The 20278-nt window shown below is 41.1% G+C and overlaps 1 long non-coding RNA gene and 1 pseudogene across 1 annotated transcript; one reads left to right on the top strand and one right to left on the bottom strand.

Moving 5' to 3' along the window:
* Nucleotides 1–170: 170 nt before the first annotated feature.
* Nucleotides 171–17438, bottom strand: LOC114468357 (SUN domain-containing protein 1-like; annotated as a pseudogene).
* Nucleotides 13517–13942, top strand: LOC114468358 (uncharacterized). Its single transcript, XR_003674639.1, has 2 exons — nt 13517–13627; nt 13886–13942. It is a non-coding gene; the product is annotated as an uncharacterized LOC114468358 (long non-coding RNA).
* Nucleotides 17439–20278: the final 2840 nt, after the last annotated feature.

The following is a 20278-nucleotide window of genomic DNA, read 5'->3' as shown; positions in this document are numbered from 1 at the left end:
TGAGAAAAGTTGTCCCCTTTAACTGGGACTGAAGGATGGACGGAGCTCAAACATATATCCCCCTTCCACACTTCGTGGATAATAAAATATCCCCTACCTGATCTTTATATAACATTTTCTTACACAGTTACAGTCATTCAGCAAAAATAATTCACAGACCCTCTTTTTTTTTTTTTCAAAATTAAAATCTTTAATGGAATATATTCGAAAGCAGGTAGGTCACTTTATGACTGAACAAAAACAACAATTTACCTTAAAAAAAGTCCCAGAATGTTTTAAAATGCACTGAAACAGCTAATGAACAAAGATACTTTTTAATGACTAAGTGGGAACTTTGCTTCAATAACACATAACTTTTATTTCAACTAGTCTAGAGAGAGGTGCCCAGTTCATCTGTTTAGTAGAAGTAGGTTAAACTATGTACAGGTGGGATAATGATGTCAACGACGAGAAGGTAATGAAACATGGGTCACTGAGAAGAAGGTTTTCCATGGACCCTGAAGCGGTACAAGCAAGTGTAATCTGGGTGACCTCAGTTGGACAACACACGCACTTCGATGATCTGGAAGGCCTTGTTCTGCTCCTGAAAGAGTAGAAAGGGTGCAGACTCAGCAAATACTCTATTTTTCATTTGCCTTCCTAAAGGGTTACCGAGTTACCTCAACATTGAAGGTTTGTAGTGATTCCCCATCTTCCTGGTACGTGTATTGGCCCAGAAGCTTCCCCTCTTCTTGGGACTCATCATCAAGACCCTAAGCAGTTAAAGATTTCAGAAGAATTAATGCTTGGCATTTGTATTGGATTATTTTTCACTGGCCACGTTTACATGAAAGCATTCATTCTCCTTTAACAAATGAAAATGGTCATTCCAAATGAAACTTCAATCTGAATTAGGTCGATGGTTTATTTCCTAATTAAATAATTCCTCTATCTTGTAAACGCTTAATTTTGCTTTAAGTTACGGACAACGTATGGTCATTTATCTCCTTCTCCTCAGCTGACGAAAGTGAAAACATGTTATTGTCGAGCTGCTGCTTCAAAACTACAATCAACATAAAAGCAAAAACAGTTCTTATTATGAGGTCTTCTATGTTGTAGCCGAAAAGAGAGGGTTTGTTGTGTGTTTTTTTCCATATTGGCGAAATACGTCATGTTCGTCCAATTAGAACCCTTCCCAATCCCAGGACCTAAAGCGGAATTGAATAAAGCCAAATAAACCTGTTTTCGATGTAATCCTCAATTTGAAATTACTATTTCCATGTAAACATGAAGCAGAACACTTTAATTCCAACTTAATTTAAATTAAAAAAACTTCATGTAACCGTGGCCATTGTATGTTTTAGATGTGCATCTTACATAGACAGTGAAGTCGCAAGGGGCACTTGCGATTTTTCCTGTCAGGGATAGAGACTTTGGGATGTGCTCCACGCTGAAGGATGAGGGCACGATGTTCATGGATAACCGGATCACCAGATAGCCTTGGGAGCCCTTAAATGCCCAGCAGAGACCTGAATACACATCAGGCTGATGGAGGGAGATTAAGAACTTGTAATCAACAAACACATACTGAAAAAAAAAATTGACAGTGTTACTAAGTTGTATTTTACCTGGATGGCCACACGTGGAGACTGTGAGAAGTACCAGAGGGGCAGGCCGAACAGACTAATCAGGGCTGCCTTTGTCTTGTATGTCTCAGAGCAGCGGGTACTGAGGATGCTGCCACCTAAACACATACAAACAAAAAATATATTCCACAAAATAACACTTTAGAGCCAAAAACAATGACCAGAGATGAAAAATAAAAAAAAATGATAGAATTTCATGCTCAGTGGACGATTTAAAACACGACAAAAGATGCTGTGTGAGTTGATTTTTCCCTGAAAGCTTCCAAGGACTGATTATCACTGAACGCACTGGCCCTTCTCTGAGGAATTTGTGTTGAGTCTGCAATTTCTTTAGACTCCAATTAGTGAGATATTCCATCACAGAGATTATCAATATTGCCCATTCATGTAACTTAACATGCTGTCGTTTCAAACACTGGTGATTGTGACAACTGGATTTGTGCCAAGTTTACTCCTTTCTTAACCACATGTTCAGTCGTCACACTGGTTTAGAGGTTTTGTGGAGAGGCAGCATTTCTGCATCTATAACCAAGCCTCTTTCTTTAGATCCAAATCTTCTTGTTAATTTATGTAAAGGTTTCTCAGTAAAAGAAACCATGCTACGTTGCTCGATCCTTATTGCATAAGAGACAAATATAGCACAAGACCAAGTTATGTATTGGTTATTCCACCGTTCCTGTTCATTTTCTGTTTACCTGCAGACTCCAAAGCATAGTCCACCAGGCCTATCTGATCCTGGGAGTAGAGCTTCAGCGCATTCTGTACAATCAGTTTCACATGCTGATGGAGAACAAGAACAGAAAACACACAGTTAAACAATACAGAGAGATGACTAGGGCTGTGTTTGCAATCGCATACTAACGTAATACACGCTACATAAGCAGATACTGTCTACTGCAAACATCCTGTAATGAAAAAAAACCCTTTAGCACACTGACGCTAAATATCTGTTAATTCACCACCTATGAAAGTTCTGAAAACAATTTAAGTGAGAAAGTGACCAAGTAGAATTAAACATGTGGTTTGATCCATAAAACATTTGGAAACACATTTATAGCCCACCTATACCCACTATATTAGGTATGGGCCTCCTCAGTTCTTCCTATACCATTAAAGATTAATAAAAATAAACCACTATTTATTTTACTAACTATTAAGTCCTATGTACTCTTTAAAGTGCTATATTAACTCTCATTACCCCTTTAATACACTCAATGATCAAATCACAGTCACACACACACACCTGTAAATATGCAAAATGACCAAACTGTAAATTAAGAGTGAACTTATACTTTACTAAACATATTAACAAACAATATACACATCTCTGCAACAAGATCACCTCTGTCTGTAAGATTATGTACTATACTAAGTGTTATGTGAGGGGCCCACTCACCAATCACACACACACTCACACTAGCCGGCTTATTTAGCAAATAAAACCTAGTAGTTGCAGGCCTGAGTGATGCTTGGGAGCGGTGAGGCCCAAAACTTAATGGCCACTTCACTCTGTGAGCAAAACAAATAAAAAGGGTACCTGTTTGAGTAGTTCAGTGTGTGGCTCACATTCAGGTGTAAGTGAGAAGAAACTCTGCCCTAAGATGGCGGCCGAGGCAAAGTCTCCTCCAAGATGGCGGCGGAGGCAAAGTCTGCTCCAAGATGGCGGCGGAATCTCCGTCGGCTGGTCCAGGCCTTCTCTTCCGCGAGTGATGTCCGTAGAAAAGATACACCCAAAGACACTCTTCTGGCAGTCTTTAAGCACTTCAGTTACGACTAATATTCACATCCAGGCTGGAATGATGAAAAGTAGTCCTTGTAGCAAGCTGAGTTAGCAAAACTACTCCTCGTGTGCAGCATCCACCTAGCCAGTGAATGCTAAAGTCTGTGCGCTAACCCGTTTCAAAGTCTCAGAAATACCTTACTGCAGGACGAATCTCGGGCTGACAAAGTCCATAGGTAATCCTCCAGGAAGCATGAAACAAGTGTACAGCACCGACCATTGGGTTAACAGTCCAGAAACTCACTTATTCTTTCGAACAGCGGCACACATCTCTCACTCTTTTTCTCCGGTACTCGCGGTCAAGCTAATGCATCTCCTAGCATATCATTTCCGGTTTTTTACTCATGTAAAGCTAATACAACAAATGACTGGCAGCAGTTGTATACACAGCACTTCCTTCTAGCTCTTCACAATAAAACAAAAATAAAATACACCAAAGGCATCTTATACTTTACATGTTTTTAACTTATACTTGGGTACTTTTAATAGTTATGAAATATTGTTAAACATGAATGAAACACTATTTTTACCCATATTTATATAATATATTTAACTTATTTATTTTTAAACTTTAACATACCTTTTGAACTGTATCAATGCATTAACATATTTCTTTGGGTTACACATTTTATGTCAATATTTCAGAGATTTTCGGAAACCCTCCATTGTGCCACTGACAAACTTCTGGTTAAACAAGAGCCTTATTTACAAACGCGTTAAAAACTAATGGAAGACAAGAAGAGATGCTTTTATTTTGAAAAGGGGAAGTTTGATTTTTAGCCTGAAGATGGCCCAAGAAGTTTTTATGACCTGATTGCAATGCATCATGGGGCGGTTGAGTATGACTAGTGTGTCCACTAGGGCTGTATTCAACCAAGGAAATGGTTGGTTGACCAAGACTCTGGCACATGTAGCGATTAGTCAACCAAAAAAAATAAACTGAGAATGAATGAACAGGTGGAGGAGGACGAGGAGAAAGAAAAAGAGAGACACATATTTTGTTTTGTTTTTTTTGTGGTGCCAATTTGCTTTTAAACACATACCATTTATGATATGAACCTTATTCAAGCTTTGACCAGAGCCTGACAAAGAAAAAGTGAAACCTACAGGTCCGACAGACATTGGGTATTTATATCAGAGCCTGACCTGAAACCGACAATTAAAACCTATTTTTTCCTCATACAAAAGTCATATTTACGTTTGTTTTAGTGGTAAGCCTGCTTTTATTAATAAACAACTGTTAATATCAACATCAGATCAGCGCACGGGGAAACAAACGCACGACAAACACACTCGGGTGCGCAGTGCGCGCTGCAGCGCCAGAGGCAGCAGTGGATCTATTTCCATAATCCACGTATCAAATATAAGGATAAACTGTGTTCTTGTGCAGGAAAAGGATTGATTCAATACTGGATGCTTGTGTTTCAAGCACGTCTTAATTCGTTCCGTCTCTGCTCTGATCCGATTTTTTTAATTAATTTTTTTGCAGCCAGCACTCACTCACACAGCTGTTGTTGGACATAGAATCATGTTTAGGCATTAAATAACTACATACTCATTTTGACGTCAGACTAAGTATGAGTAGTACGTTAGTATGAGATTTTGAACACAGCCTCAGAGTTAAAGCAGCTTCATTGTGAATTATACATGCTCATTACGTGTTCATTTCTTACCTTCTCAGACAGTCCCTCAGCAGTGGTGGTGTCTTGGACCGTCCCAGTTACCTTCTGGACTATGTACTCCTCAAACTCAGTCTTGTCCGACATCTGCGCTCGACTCTGCTCAAGCTGCAGGGAAATCTTTCTAAGAATGCTCTGCTCCAGAGCCGTCAGGGACGCCTGCAGGTCAGGTGTGGTCACGTAACGCTGAGACAACCAAAGGATCAAAGACTCGGGCACCTCCCCCTGCTCCTCTCCTGATCCAGTATTATCAAAGAACAGAGCCTGTAGCTGTTTACGCATCTGAGCGGTCACCTGAGAGGTTATCTTAATGGAGAAAGTAGAAATACAATGTCAAAACATAAGAAAATTGCTTGATTTCCTCAAAAAGCTGCATTATTGTGAAATTTAATTCACAAACGTTTGTATTTGTGTTACTCACCGTCTCCTGCAGCGTGCCCAGCTGTTCACACTTGCCTTTGCATCCCATAACACCTTGGAGATCGTGTCTGATTTTACAGAGTTCTAGTTCCAGTCGCTGCACCTGCGCCAGCAGAGCATCGTGCTCCTTCTGCTTCACACCCTCACTGAGTCAAACACCAACCATATTTGTTAGCTGCTTAGCTTTTGGAATAGCTTGTACACAAGAGGTTGAAGAGCACGTCACAAAAACATTGAATTGATTCTCTTCTTAGTTTTTGTACCTGACAGAAAGTGTGTCAGCTGATGAAGTCACAACCTCTTCCTCTTGTTTCTGTGTGTAACTGACCCCTGGCTCACTTATTTGGAATCTTAAACACTGTTTTATTTTGGATATAGTTTGGACTTGTTTCTCTTATGTTCAGACTGTCATTTTCATGTGTCAAGACAACTCATCCCTGCAGTTACCTGTAGTCTCCACTGGTCATCAGGATTCCTTGTCGGTGCCCTAAACAGCATGGGTTTTAGGACCCAGCAGGAGCAGGCTCACTTGTGCAGGGGGGATTAAAAGGGGTGTTTACCCAGATGAGCGGCGTTTTTTCTGTGTATGGAGAGCAGTGGGAGAAGCAGCTGTCAGCAGAAGAGGGCGATCGATCAGCCACAGCATGGCCTATGGAGACACTGAACTGTGAGCACCAGCAGTGTACTTAGGGTGGGGTCAGTCCTCCAGAGGAGCGGTGTGTTGGGAGATCGGGCTGTCAGCGCGAGCTGTCAGATCAATCTGCCAACGCAAGGAGTGAGCTCAGACACGGTGTGATCTGTAAAAGCGGTGCGCCTGCAGACGAGTCACTACGTAATAAAGGATTCCCTTTAACGCCCTTGGTGAGCGGAATGAGGTACGTTACGTATCATTTATTTGGCCTTACTGCAGGTGAAGCGGGTTGAGTTGTCTTGTTTGTACATAAGTTGTTGCATTTATTTGCTTTGTTTATTTCTTAAATATGAATAATTGTTTTTAGATTACAATAATGAGGATTGATAATTACCTGTCTGGTTTTATATGATTAAAATGATTAAATAAAGTATGTTTGTGAATTGTTTGCACTGTACAAAACTATAAAGTTAAATAACTTGTATTGTGTATTGTCTTGTAATTTGCATGGTGCTCTGCTATGCTCAACGGTGAAATAAAGAGGCATTGAGAAGCATCAGTCGAGACTCCAGCATTTGTTAATTCAACCCAAGGGCCGTTACAGTGAAAACTCAACCCCATATTGGAGCCATCTACACCCAAGACTCAACCCAGTCTACACTTCAACTGACGGAAAAAGGAAGATAAGGAACTACAAAGCCACACACACACACCTTCAGTTGTAGCGAAAGACTTTAAGGGAGTGTAAAGAAGGATATTTGACTTGAACATTGATGGTTACGGTCATATGGTTTTTTTTTTTGTGCCTTTCTTTTAGCATTTTGAGAATCCAGACATTGTATGCATTTTTTATATTATAATATAATTATTGCTACCTATAATTAAATTTAAAAAAAAAAAAAAAAAAAAAAAAAAGTTTGTTTTACTGTGCAAAGTCAAACCATGTCACTCGATGCTGAAACCAGTGAACCTTTAGACACGCAACAAGAGATAAAAAGTCCTCGTCACAGAACGCTAACCCACAAGGCCAAGGAGACACGTGAGCAGACTGTCAAAAATAGGAAACTGGCTTTTAAGAGGGATTATGATTCTTGGAAACAGGAAGCAAAAGGGTGTAGAATAGCACTGAAGTCAGCCTGCTCCCCAGACGATCTCATTAAAATTAAAAGGGAAATTAGCACGAAACACCATTTAATACAAAGCCATTATGAATCTCTCTTACGCAACCAGTCCACTACTCCAGAGATTGTGGCCAGAATGGACACTTGTGCCACCTTAACTGAAGAGATAGTTAATTTGGTCGATAAACGACGAGAAACTACCGAAAGGTATAACGAGAGATTTGAAAAGGAAAGAGTGAGAATTGTCTTGAACAAAGAACAATATGGGTCAGTTTTTGGGCTCACGAACACAGAAACGATAGTCTCAGAAGCACTACAAGAATCTGACTCATCCAGCCTACTTTCCAGTAGCTCCAGTAAAAAACTGGATGCAGAAGCGGAACTCGCAGCTACGCGTGAAAGAGCAAAGGCGATGAAAGACATTCAGGTTCAACAATCACAGCTCCTTAAACTGGAAAATGAATTTAAACTTGAAGAGGCAAGGTTGGTTGCAGACCTAGAGCAGAAAAGGCTGGAGAGGAAATCAAAATTAGAAGAGGAGCGAACCAAGTTGGAACAGCTAAAGGCCGAAAAGGAAATCCAGGTAGCAGCTGCTCGAGTGAGAGCGTATGAAAACCCTCAGAATGACTTCAGAGAAGCAGAGGTTATAAACCCAGAAGCTGAACACGTGGCTCCACTTAACCCGAATGCCCCCTCGTTCCAACCTCAATCAACACCTCTGGGAGCAACGGCGGCTATTGACGCTACAAATTTAGCTCAAGCCTTAGCGAGCTCATTGAGCATGAGCCGTTTACCAGTCCCTGAACTGACAATCTTTGATGGAGACCCTATGAAGTTTGTTGACTGGAAAACATCGTTTATGACCCTTATTGACCAGAAACCCCTCCCTGCAAGCGAAAAAATATTTTATCTGAAAACTTATCTCACTGGAAATGCATACAAAGCTGTAGAGGGATTCTTCTATAGGAACTCAGAGGATGCCTATACTGGAGCCTGGAAGATCCTACAGGAGAGATTTGGGGATCCCTTTGTCATGCAGAAAGCCTTTCGAGACAAGCTCAACAAATGGCCGACAATCAACGCAACTGACCCCATAGCACTGCGGGAGTTCGCAGACTTTCTACGAGGGTGTGTAGAGGCTACTACCCACATCAAGGGTCTGGCAATTTTAAATGATTGTGAAGAGAATCACAAGCTGCTTAAAAAGTTACCAGAGTGGGTTGTGCGGAAATGGAGCAGAATTGTCACGGATGAATTAGATGGGTCAGGCAATTATCCGGATCTTGAACGTTTCTCACTGTTCTTAAATAGAGAAGCCCGGATAGCCTGCAACCCTATAACCTCCCCACTCCTCATGAGTATGAACACAGAAGAGGAAAGGCTACTTAGGAGGGTGAGAACTCTAAATACTTATACCCAGCCTAAGAATTCCAACAGAGAGATGCAAGCTGCCTCAACAGATCAAATCAGACCACCATGTTTAGCTTGTAAGGAGGAGACGCATGGTATTGCTAGATGCCTCACATTTATTTCAAAGACTTTGGAAGAAAAGAGAGCTTTTATTCGGGACGGGCGCCTTTGTTTTGGGTGTTTGAGGAAGGGACATGTGATCAAGAACTGTAAATGGCGACATACGTGTGCCTCGTGTAGTCGTCGGCACCCAACGTGCCTGCACGATGAAGGGAGACCAAGGCCAGTTGAAGCAACTGAGGCAGACTCACCCCCAACAATTATTTACAGAGGTGAACAAGTTCACAGTGCTGTATCCCATGCATCCATTCAGCATGCACCGGCTACCTCCAGTATAGTGCCAGTTCTGGTGTCCTCGGTGCAAGAGCCACAGAAGGAAGTCCTCACGTACGCATTACTTGACACGCAAAGTGATTCAACATTTATCCTTGAAGATCTGCTTAAACACTTGAATGTCGACGCCCAGCCGATAATGCTGAAGCTCAGCACCATGACAACAACAAACACGATCTCCGCAAGCAACAGCATTCAAGGCCTACAAATCCGGGGACTCCATTCTGTAAAACACCTCAAAGTAAGACAAGCCTACACGCGGGGATTTATCCCGGTGGATAAATCCTACATCCCATCAAGAAAGACAGCATCACAGTGGCCTCACCTTAAGCACCTGACAAACAAAATGCCCCCGCTTCAGGACTGTGAAGTTGGATTGCTCATTGGTTACGACTGCCCGTCAGCGTTGGCCCCACTGGAAGTCGTAACAGGGGGAGAGGACGAACCATTTGCACAACGCACTGAACTTGGGTGGAGTATCATCGGCTCATCTAACCCTTTGTTGGATAGGCAGAAAAGTCAGAGTTTTGTACACCGCGTCACAGCAAAAGAAATTCCAACCCCACCAATAACGGACATTTTAAAAATCTTGGAGTTAGATTTTAACGAAAGAATTTATGAAGATAAACAAGTCTCCCAAGATGACGTCCACTTCATACAGTTTCTCAGTAGTAACATCAGACAGAGGGAAGATGGACACCTTGAGATGCCCCTCCCCTTTAAGAACAACAATCCACCTAAACTCCCAAATAATAAGAGACTAGCCGTTCTTCGTCTACAATGTCTGAAAAGAAAGTTAAAAACAAACGAACTGTATTACAAACACTACAAGACGTGCATGGAAGAGATGATCAGCAAGGGCGACGCAGAGTTGGCATCTACACCAATGGTTGGAGAGACTGTTTGGTATCTCCCTCACCACGGGGTATATCACCCAAGTAAACCAGAGAAACTGAGAGTTGTTTTTGACTGCTCTGCACGATTTCGTGGCATCTCCTTGAACGACAAGTTGCTAACCGGACCAGACCTAATCAATTCACTGGTGGGAGTCCTCTGTCGCTTTAGAAAAGGGAATGTAGCCATAATTTGCGATATAGAAAAAATGTTCCATCAGTTTCCTGTTACCCAAACATGCCGCAATTACCTGAGGTTTCTATGGTGGAAACATGGAGAATTGGAAGGAGAACCACAAGAATACTGGATGGCCGTCCACCTCTTTGGAGCTGCCTCATCTCCGGGATGTGCTAGTTTTGGTTTAAAACACTTGGCACGAGAACATGCCGTCGAATATCCAGCAGCGTCTGCCTTCATTCAGAAAAACTTTTACGTTGATGATGGGTTGACTAGTGTGCCATCTGTTGAAGAGGCTATGACATTGATAACTGAAGCAAAGGATTTGTGTAAAAGAGGGGGGTTGCGCCTTCATAAGTTCAACTCCAGCCACAAGGAAGTCCTTAACTGTGTGCCCCCCTCAGAACAGGCCACAACCCTTGAGCCTCTTAATCTGATGATGGAAGTTATTCCTGCAGAACATGCTCTTGGTATTCAATGGCTGATCGACCAAGACCGCTTCACCTTCAATATTAACCCCAAAGATCGGCCCCTCACCCGCCGTGGTGTTCTGTCAGTTGTTTCCTCCTTGTACGACCCTCTTGGGTTTGTTGCCCCCTTTGTCCTAATTGGGAAATCCATTCTTCAGGAGCTGTGCCGCAGGGGCTTAGGATGGGATGACCTGTTGCCAAATGATTTGAGAGCAGAGTGGGAAGAGTGGAGGATGGGTCTTCAGAAATTGAAGGACATAAAGATCCCAAGATGCTACCACCCGCAAACCTTCAGCAACTTGGTTCAAACAGAACTACACCACTTCTCTGATGCCAGCACCAAAGGGTACGGTGTATGCTCGTATCTTAGGTACAAGGATGACAATGACATGGTTCACTGCAGTCTCGTGGCAGCAAAGGCCAGAGTGGCACCAACAAAGCTAACTAGTATCCCTAGGCTGGAGCTCACAGCTGCGGTGGTTGCGACCAATCTTAGTGTCATGCTGAGACATGAGTTGAACATGGAAATCGACAGAGAACTTTTTTGGACAGACTCTCAAGTGGTGTTAGGCTACATCAACAATGAAGCACGAAGATTTAATGTGTTTGTCGCAAACCGGGTCCAGCTGATAAGGGATAACACCAACATCAGCCAGTGGCATTATGTTGATACAGCCGAAAACCCGGCTGACCATGCTTCCAGAGGCCTTTATGCAACACAAATCCTTAGTTCCAACTGGTTCTCTGGCCCCAAGTTTCTCTGGGAGCAAGAAATTCGTCTAAAACCCCATCCCACATCAGAGCTGCTCATTGGCGATCCTGAGGTCAAGACTGTCCTTGTATCAGTGACTCAAGCTAGTAAGAACATGGACATTCTCAAGCGCCTGAGTAGATTTTCCTCATGGACCAAGCTCCTTAAGGTGGTTGCAAGGATCAAGAGACTTAAACCAAACCAGAGACAAGACGGTGAGGTGGTGAGCGCCCAAGAAAGGGAGAGAGCCGCTCAAGTAGTGATTGAACTTGTTCAGCAACAATCCTTTGCACAAGAGTTGAAGATGCTTAAAGAGGGAAAGTGTCTTCATGGTTCCAGCCATCTCTTCTGCCTTGATGCCATCTTGCGTGAAGGAGTTATTTGTGTGGGCGGGAGACTAAAACAATCATCCCTCGGTGAGGAATTAAAACATCCAGTTATCCTTCCCAGGGATAGCCACATTACCATGCTGATTCTGAGCCACTGCCATAAACTGACATATCATCAAGGCCGGAGTCAAACCCAAATGATGGTCAGAACATCTGGATTCTGGGCCGTTGGTGGGAGTAAGCTAGTGGCTAAGCTAATTCGAAATTGTGTGCTGTGCCGGAAACTCCGAAGACCCACAGAAGAACAACAGATGGCAGAACTCCCTGCTGAGCGTACTGAAGTTTCGGCTCCTTTCACATGCAGTGGAATGGACTGCTTTGGACCTTTTCTAATTAAGAAAGGCCGCAAAGAATATAAAAGATACGGCCTCATTTTCACCTGTCTCTCCTCTCGCGCCGTCCATGTTGAAATGTTGGAAGATTTGTCTACTGATGCTTTCATAAACGCCTTGAGGTGCTTCATCAGTATCAGAGGGACTGTTCAGCAACTTCATTGTGATCAGGGTACAAACTTTGTGGGAGCCAGAAATGAGTTGAAAACAGCACTCAAGCAATGCGATACCAAGTCCTTGGAGGCCTTCTTAAGTGAACGACACTGTCATTTTGTTTTCAACTCCCCCTCTGCTAGCCACACAGGTGGCGTTTGGGAACGCCAAATTCGCACCATCAAGAATGTTCTAAATGCCACCCTGAGTCAATGCCCAGGCAGACTTGATGATGCCTCGCTTAGAACATTGTTCTACGAGGCAATGTCTATTGTCAACAGTCGCCCATTAACGGTTGATGGGCTTAACGATCCCATGGCACTTGAGCCGTTGACACCCAACCACCTCCTTATGATGAAGACCAGAGTTGCGCTGCCACCCCCTGGAAAATTTGTGAAAGAAGACCTGTACGCAACAAAGAGGTGGCGTAGAGTCCAGTATCTGGTAGAACAATTCTGGAGTCGGTGGAAGAAGGAATACTTGATAAATATCTCTATTCGACAAAAATGGCATGTACCACGACGTAATTTGCGGGTCAACGACATTGTCATTGTTAGTGACGATCACCTCCCAAGAAATCGATGGCAGCTAGCCCGAGTAGTCGAAGCCTCACCAGGCAGCGACGGGTTAGTCCGTCGAGTCAAGATTAAAACCGGGACACAGAAAATGACTAAGGGTCAGGAGCATCCATCTAAATTTTCTGTAATAGAGCGACCCGTTCAGAGATTAGTGCTCCTCCTCGAGAGAAACTGATGGGTCGGGTAGCCGGGTTTTAGGGATCAGTGGCAAGGGGCGGAAATCCCATAGGAGTCAGAGTTGAGGGCTTTGATGGGATTTGGTGGGAGTGTAACTGACCCCTGGCTCACTTATTTGGAATCTTAAACACTGTTTTATTTTGGATATAGTTTGGACTTGTTTCTCTTATGTTCAGACTGTCATTTTCATGTGTCAAGACAACTCATCCCTGCAGTTACCTGTAGTCTCCACTGGTCATCAGGATTCCTTGTCGGTGCCCTAAACAGCATGGGTTTTAGGACCCAGCAGGAGCAGGCTCACTTGTGCAGGGGGGATTAAAAGGGGTATTTACCCAGATTAGCGGCGTTTTTTCTGTGTATGGAGAGCAGTGGGAGAAGCAGCTGTCAGCAGAAGAGGGCGATCGATCAGCCACAGCATGGCCTATGGAGACACTGAACTGTGAGCACCAGCAGTGTACTTAGGGTGGGGTCAGTCCTCCAGAGGAGCGGTGTGTTGGGAGATCGGGCTGTCAGCGCGAGCTGTCAGATCAATCTGCCAACGCAAGGAGTGAGCTCAGACATGGTGTGATCTGTAAAAGCGGTGCGCCTGCAGACGAGTCACTACGTAATGAAGGATTCCCTTTAACGCCCTTGGTGAGCGGAATGAGGTACGTTACGTATCATTTATTTGGCCTTACTGCAGGTGAAGCGGGTTGAGTTGTCTTGTTTGTACATAAGTTGTTGCATTTATTTGCTTTGTTTATTTCTTAAATATGAATAATTGTTTTTAGATTACAATAATGAGGATTGATAATTACCTGTCTGGTTTTATATGATTAAAATGATTAAATAAAGTATGTTTGTGAATTGTTTGCACTGTACAAAACTATAAAGTTAAATAACTTGTATTGTGTATTGTCTTGTAGTTTTCACGGTGCTCTGCTATGCTCAACGGTGAAATAAAGAGGCATTGAGAAGCATCAGTCGAGACTCCAGCATTTGTTAATTCAACCCAAGGGCCGTTACACTGTGCTTTGTGCTCAAACTGCTGCTGCTGCTTCTGTTGCACCTCCTAAAAAAGAAAAACAAGTGTCACTAACAGAAGAGGTGGAATTTTCAGAGTCAGAAATGAAGGTGAAACAATAACCTGTGAGTTTTTCTATAGATCCATTGATCTGCATAACAACCAATCTAGTATTACAAGTTTTTTTTTAATGTATATTTCATATTGTATTTCTTTGACATAGAATTTCATAAATCATAAACTGATATTCTTAGGGGGCTTTCACATATATAGTACGGTGGGTTGTATACAATATTGCTGTATTTTAATTTAGTATGGTTGGCTTTCAGCACAAATATTGTGTAAGTAAGTATAAAATCTTGTTTATCCGTTTGCAGTGAAACTTTCTTGAATTCATTAGGTGTGCCATGGTTCAAAAACTTTTGAACACTATGAGAAATTTGTGTGTTTTGGCCAAAAACTGAATAAAAGTGCCAAATTTGGCCTGCTAAATTCAAAATTGCAGACTTCCTGTTGAATTTAGATTTTAGTTCTCTTTTACATTTTTGCTAGTCATGGTCCAATGCATATACCTACCAAATGCCATCTAGTTCAAACCAGTGGAAAGTTATAAACGCTAGGTGGCGCTAATGAGTCCTGACATTGCATCAATAAACTACACTTTAGATTTTTCACCAAACTATACATTCCTGCCAAATTTCATGAATCTGCACCGCCGGGAAGGGCCTCAAAAACCCAAGTAAAGTGTCATAATAATAATAATAATAAAAAGGAACAATAGGGCCTTCAGTGCTCGGGCCCTAAAAACACACAAATTACTGCATAATAAGAAACCATTTTTACATCTAAATTTAGATGTAAGGCTATACTAAAGTCAGCAGGCTCCGGTCTTCAGTGGAATAGTTGTAAATCTGCTGTACATACCTCTGTTTTGTCAGAAAGCGCTTTGATAAGCAGCTCTACATCTGCCAGTCGAGCAGCCTGACCCTGTTGGAGTCGTTCCTCTACACTCTGTGAGGAATCAAACAAAAAAAATCACCCAAACAAATACTCGCTAATTCAAACCAATATTTGAACAGTGAGTGTGGATCTTCTTGTTCTTACCTGAACTCTGAGAGTGTTCTCCTGGTCCAGCTCTCCACGCAGCAGCTTAATCTTCTGCTCCAGCAGGGAGGACACCCACAGACCCAGGCTCTGCTTGTCCGTCTGTGTGTGGAGCTGCTCCTTCAGGGAGCCGTAGAGACCCAGAAGCTCAACGTGATGTTTCTCTTTTCTCTGGTCGCTGTGCTGGATTAGCTCCAATATCTGGTCGAGCTGATGATCCATGTGCTTAAGATGCTCCAAGGCCAAAGCAGAATCCGTCTCAGGGAGACGAATTGGCTGTTGGAAAAGAAGGAGAAACTTTGCCACTTCAGTTTTACAGCACAAATCACAAATCTTATTTTAGCAAAATGTCACTTTTCTCTGGAAATAGGTCATTGCTTTTACCGGCACTTGTGAGGCTGGGGTGGCTGGATTCCTGTTCATTGTAGTATCTGACCCTGGGACAGGAAGAGGAACAGAGGTGGTACTTTGCTCCAAACCAGGCAAACCCTTGGCTGGAAATGAAGAAAGGAAGGCAAGGGATGGACCCCACAGCCATAAAGCTACAAGGAGAAGATACACAAACTTAGCAATCATAATGTTCACTCAGATAATAGTCATTCAATAAACTCAGTCTTTGCTAAAATGTCTTAAACAGGAGAACTTTTAAGGTTTAAATTGTGAAAGTAATTGTAAGGAGAAAATAATGAGAATGTGAAGTCCAGTACAGTGTTTCTCAAATACCCCTAGGGGTATGCGATGGCACTAATGTGTGTTATCACTCATTAATTCCATCATTATGCTCTATAGTTGTTTTTTCACAGAATTCTGAGCGAAATGTTGTAGTTGGTCAAAGGGGGTACTTGGATTCAAAAAATAAGAGAAAGAAACACTGGTCTAGTGGCTCTAAACACGTCATAACTAGCAGCATATCTATTTATAAAACAGATTTTAAGCTTTTTAACACATAATTTAAGAATTTAAATTGCCTTATTGCTTCTTTATTGTATACAGCTAAAAAACTAAACTGCACCAGAGAAATGATCATGACAAATCTCAAGCATAACCATCTGCCCACACAGGGGGTGTTTGCTGATTATATCACCGACTTCTACACCACCAGCTTTCCTCTGCGTTCACTGCATTATAATCTGATGTGAAGCAGTGAGATGCTGCAGGTTCTCAAACTCACCCAAAAAGAGCAGCAGGGGTAAGAGAAGCCACAGGAGGATCCACAGTTTGGGAAGGATTCTGAAACACAGAGTCATAGAGAAGGTTATTACTCAAATCAGAGAAGGAAGGTCAGAAAGATCCATTAAATTATTGAAACATCTTTAAAACAAAAACGGGAAAGATGTGGAAATCAAAAAATTGTGTCATTCTAAGAATCCTAAAAGCTAAAGTTTTGACCTAATGTACAAATTAACCTAAAGTGAAAAAACCTACATGTAAGCTAAGTCTTACTTCAATCCACACTCTCATAGACATGTTACAGCTTCAATAGGAAAAGGTTCAAACTAATTCTAAAGGGAGGATAAATTCTGGTTGAACTTTAAATGATAAAATATAGTGAGGCACCAAAATTCCAGCCACATTCTCGGCTGAGAATGGCCCAAAAGTACATTTTCGGTTCTCAGAAGCTGATCTTCACCAAGAACCTAAATGCAATTTGTGTTTTAATGAGAGAACATATTTAATTAGACTCTTTCAGCAGCTTAGTCAATTATAGGCCTGAACATTATTATTTAACATATGAGTGAAGTCAAGTCAAACTTTTATATTAAATTGTACATTGTTAGAATATTCTTTGAAGCATTAATAGTCATTTATACAATTGAAATGTTTTAATTTTAGTGAGGTTAGTACACATTCAGAGCCAGAAATGCAATTGGACTAATAACTTGCAATTTTCAGTTTTCTACCTTGGTTTTACCATTTGCGGTTTTCATTTCAGTGCATTCATAATAAAATATACGTGTGTTAATGTGTAGAGATTCTCACCGTGTCAAAAAGAAGACGTTGAGGGCAGACATGAGATATACCAGCCCATACCATCCTGTTGCGAGTAGCCAGAAAACTTTCCTGACAGCAGCCACTGTTGAAGTTTAAATTATTTATTTAAGTAGAGAGAAATTTGAAATATATCAAGATTACTTTGAAGAGGCAAAGTGTAAACTGAAGATGAACATTTCTGGGTAGAAAAGACCAAACTGTTACCTGGAAAAGCAAAAAGTGTCCAGAGCACTGCCAGTAAACTGTGTCCAGCATATCCCACGCCTGATCCCAGCGCTCGGCACAAATGAATCACATAAGAAGTTGGTTGGCAGAGACAATCACATGGAAGACACAAACACAGCAGGGGCATTATGTTCTGTTCTGTTGGGAGTTTAGTTATTCTGTGTCTTTGTTTATTTTAAGTCTGTCATGAGTCTGCTTAGTTAGTCATTGTTTACCTCCTTATTCGCTCCCTGTTCCTTGATTTTGCCTGTTCCTGTTCATGTTTTTCTGCCTGCCCAGTTTTTCTACTCTCCACAGCTGCTCCTCGTTCCCTCGTCAAGTCAGAGGAGGGTATATATACTCCCTCAGTTCAGTCAGTCGGTTGCGGGATCATTGTGTTTGTATGTTGTCTCTCCTCCTCGTGTCCAGGCAATTTAAGGCACAACAAGACCACAGCTGTTATCGTGGAAATCCACATTTCAAATGGGTGTCAAAAATTCAGTTAAGAGATAAATCCTTTAAAAACAGCATGGAGAAATAAAGAGAGATATGGAGAGATAAAATCCTGTTACCCAAATGGCGCTCTTTTAGAGTTCATAAATGTAGCTATACTTAGAGCCCTAGAGTTTTAAAAATTTTGAATTAAATTAATTGGCGTTATTTATTTTGAAAATAAATGTACATTTGAACAAAACTTTTTATACAGATGCCTTTGTGGAAAATAAATTGTGCAAGATTTGCTCCCTTCCTTTTTAAGATTATACATGAGATGTTTACTGTATGCAAGGAAACCGTGGCAAGATTTATTACCAAAAGTAAACATGGAGGCATGAAAATAACTTTGAGCACTATTTAACTGAGCTACTTTTTACCTGTACTTGAGTATTTTATGTATGGTTTACTTGTACCTGAATACAGTTCCAATCAACAGTAACAGTACTTCTACTTGACTAGGATACCTCTGCCAATAGGGGCCCAACAGGGGCCCTAATAACCTTACGTTGATGGATCCCTGTGGCACTTTCAGACTGAGCACTTGAAGGACACTTGGGCTTTTCTAACACTGAGTAACCAGCCAGCGCAGGGTGATGGAGGAGAGGATCAAAGTCTGCCAGAGGATCTCCATCCTCAGACACCTGTCGACAGATAACACACACAGGCTCTGTAAAGATAAACATCACATAGACATAACAATAAGATGCAGTATTTACAGAGCAGAGCTCACCTTAACAGTGGTGAGTCCATAGAACACTGGGGTGTGTTTACTGGCACTGTACTGGGAGACCTGTGTGCTCACTGAGCTGCTGTCTGCCAGCACAGCACTGGGAGGACTGGGCTGCTCGGCTTCAACCTCTTAGCACAACACAAGAAATAAACTTCTTTTTTTCCACTATTAAAATGTATATTTAATAAGATTATTATTGTCGCTGACTTGCCTTCGCACACTTGTTCCCAAAGGGATTTCCTCGCCCGGATTGTTTTTGCCATTTATAAACGCTTTTCTCGGGTGTTGCTGGTGACTTGCCGACGTAGGAAATGAAAGGTGTGCCTGGTTACCATGACAACCAGTGTCAACGGGGCGGGAAAACGTCATGTGATTTATAACACACCGCGAGAGGGCAGCAGATAACGTTTAAATGACGTTTTTTATTTGTACACCGTTGTAGTTTGGTCAACTAACATTCTTAACATTTAATAACACAGAACAAAAAAATAATTATAAAAATGAATTATTAATAATCATAATAATGACAATACATTTTGAAAATAAATATAGGTTACAATTATATACAATAAAAATACAATATATGAAACAAAACCTTATTGAACAGAATACAATTTATATGTAATTCTAATCATATTTTAGGTTTTGTTTTATATTTGTATTCAAGAAACTTTGATGAGAATGACTGCGTATTGTTAATTACACTTTTATTTGCAAATAAAAAAATTATAATAGATTTTATTGCTGTTGTTAATTTTTTATTTATTTATTAAAAACACTTCTAAGAATGACTTACTGTGTTTGATTCCTATTCAAGCACTTTGATGAGAATGATTGTATAATTTTACAAGATACACATTTTATTTATCAAGGTTGTGTGCCTTGAGTTTTTTTTTTTTTTTCAATGTAAAGTTGTACCTTGGCTAAAAAAAAAAAATTTAAAAAAATGATGTAATATGCAAATAATTGATTAAAAATGACTCCTTACAGTAAGAGTGTAAAAAAAAGTCAACGACGGAAGGAAAAGCAGAAACTTAACCATGGTGTGATAGGCCACATTAGACATTGATGCAGAAGCAATGGCTACAAATCCTTCAGATGAGCTCAGTCACAATGTGTCAAGAGTCATGGAATGGTTTTATGTTAATAAATCCAAATTGCTTGGTAGTAAAGTCCATATGCATGTAAAGCACTTACTAAAAATATAAGGGAAGTAAAAGAAAAAATAAACAAGACAGTCATCAACATCCCCCACCAGATTGGATGTCATAACTCACAACCTTTTCCTAAATATTCGAAATCTAAGAACTGAGATGTATACATAAAACATTATCAAATCAGAATATAAAATTATTAACTATCTTAATCGGTTTCTAAGAAAAGCTGTCCCATTTGAACATACCTCAGAGTAAAAAACAAAACAAGGGCATTAACTCCGGAAAAATATTATTTTCAAACTCCATCAAGGTATTGATACCCTGAAGCCACACACCAAATTTCATTATCCTATCTTAAACAGTTTCTGAGAAAAGCTGTCCCCTTTGAAGATACCTCGAACAAAGAAAAAAAACAAAAAAACAAGGGGAATTAGTCCGGAAAAAATAATTGCACGCTTCTTATTTTTGAACTTCATCAAGGTATTGATACCCTGAAGCCACACACCAAATTTGGTTATCTTATTTTGAACAGTTTCTGAGAAAAGTTGTCCCCTTTAACTGGGACTGAAGGATGGACGGAGCTCAAACATATATCCCCCTTCCACACTTCGTG

Source organism: Gouania willdenowi, chromosome 8 (genome assembly GCF_900634775.1).
Source record: "Gouania willdenowi chromosome 8, fGouWil2.1, whole genome shotgun sequence".
Taxonomy (NCBI): Eukaryota; Metazoa; Chordata; class Actinopteri; order Blenniiformes; family Gobiesocidae; genus Gouania; species Gouania willdenowi.
Note: the sequence above shows the minus strand (reverse complement) of the source record. Positions and strands in the feature narration are given on the sequence as shown.